The sequence below is a fragment of the Pinus tabuliformis genome, chromosome 3_2, assembly GCF_031772625.1.
Source record: "Pinus tabuliformis cultivar Carrire ecotype Pingquan chromosome 3_2, CPIR1, whole genome shotgun sequence".
Taxonomy (NCBI): Eukaryota; Viridiplantae; Streptophyta; class Pinopsida; order Pinales; family Pinaceae; genus Pinus; species Pinus tabuliformis.
Genome location: NC_142302.1, coordinates 292,814,442 through 292,816,346, shown reverse-complemented (window position 1 = coordinate 292,816,346; position 1,905 = coordinate 292,814,442).

The window sequence follows — 1,905 nt, the reverse complement described above, 5'->3', positions numbered from 1 at the left end:
CCAGCCTTTCATCATATCATAGCATTCTCTTATTTGTTAAGCGATCCTACTATATACCTCGATTTCAGCAACCTTCTCCTTTTGTAAAACATGGAATTTCGGCATACGTTGTGCCTTTATGACTCTATACTATGGCAGATCGGCACGCCGCTCCCTAATTTGATGGCCGAGGACGGCCTATAACATTGCAGGGGGGAGGCTGACCTCATAATTTGCTGGCATACGTGTCAGACTATTATTCGGTAAAATTTTACTTGGGAATAATAAGGCTCAATAGTATATTGTTTTCAATCTGCATGGCTTGTTGTTCCTAAGCCATTTCCGTATTATGCTCTGTAGCAATTAGTAAGTTACCTAGGATTTGAACGAGCCCTGTTGTTTCGTTATTTTCTCTATATTTCTAACAGTTTGAATAGCCTGCTGTTCCATTGTCGTCTCTACGTTTTTACAGTGAGATAAAGCATGGGAGGAAGATCAATTCGGAGAGAACCACAGGTATTGATAGTTTCTGATGCTGCACAGGAAATCCTGGCAAGGGCAGGATGGCTAGTTTATCTTAATCGTTTACAGGAATCCAACGAGACCGTAGCAATAGAATTCTTGCAGAACTTGCAAGAATATCACTCCATAGTAAGGGGGAGACACATAGCAGTCACTAATGACATAATTGCAGAGGTCTCGGGACTGCCAGCCACCAGACCTGTGTGAACTCTAAAGAAGGAGAGACTGTGAAAGATCATGAAGATCATCCAAGATGAAGGCCAGAAACTGACAGTCAGAGGAAAGGGAGTCCTACCAGCAGCATTGGGCGAGCTGTGGGCATAATTGGTGAAGATCATCCAGAGCTACATCACATGTGAAGGCAGGAAAGATGTGGTAAGACCACAACACCTTAAACTCTTAGCTGTATTAAAAGAGAAATGCTCTATGAAATTACTTGAATTTTTAAATTCATTACTTCATGATGCCGCCCGAAGTACGAGGAAATCACAACATGTAGAATCGGTAGTAAGTCACCATGGGCTGATATGGCTAATAGTTAGCCACTGTCTTGCTTAGCAATAAAGCATCTGGGAAGAGCTAATTTCCATGATAGAAGGGGGACTGACTATGCCGGCCCCAAAATGTAAGCATGCTGCCAATACACCAGATAGACCATTGAAACGGAGGAAATCAGTCAGATTGGCACGGATTAGAGGGAGGCTAGAAAATTCCCAAGGGGATACTAGCTAACCAATGGAGATAGACGATTCAGGGGATGAGCAACCCCCACAATTGGAAGGAGAAGAGAATGAGAAAGGATTGGAAAGAAATGAGGGAGCAGAAACAGAGAAAGAGGCCGAGCAGCCTGGGTAGGAGGACGTAGAAACAAAGCAACGCGAAGATAGCCCATTGTAAAATCCATTGCAAGAGGATGAATTGGCCAAAATTCTGGCCAATATGGGTGAATATGCTCAACCTCTTAGCCTGCTAGGCCTCCATATCGAAGAGGAACGAAAAGAGCATTCTGCTCAGGACAAGAATGCACCCGAAGAGTTACGTGACAGGGAAGTAGAAGCAGAGAATCATCCTGTTCATGATGAAGGTATGACAAGAGAGAAAAGTGATATAGAGGAGGAACAATATGTTCCCAGCCAAACTACACCAGAAGAATTCCAGGAAGAAGAAGGGGTGGAAAAAGAAGTCACCCAGGGAATAACAGAGCCAGCTAGGGTTTTTACTCCTAAGCAACCCGAACAAAACACTGAAGGAGAACCCCAAGAAGAAAACCAGGGAATTGACCAAGGTGACAGCCCAGGCCCAACTAAACAAACAACTGTTCTTTCTAAGAAAATAGAAGAAATTAGAAGATTACGAAAAGAACAACAAGGATTGCTGAATGTGATAGCACGACTTCGAAAACAA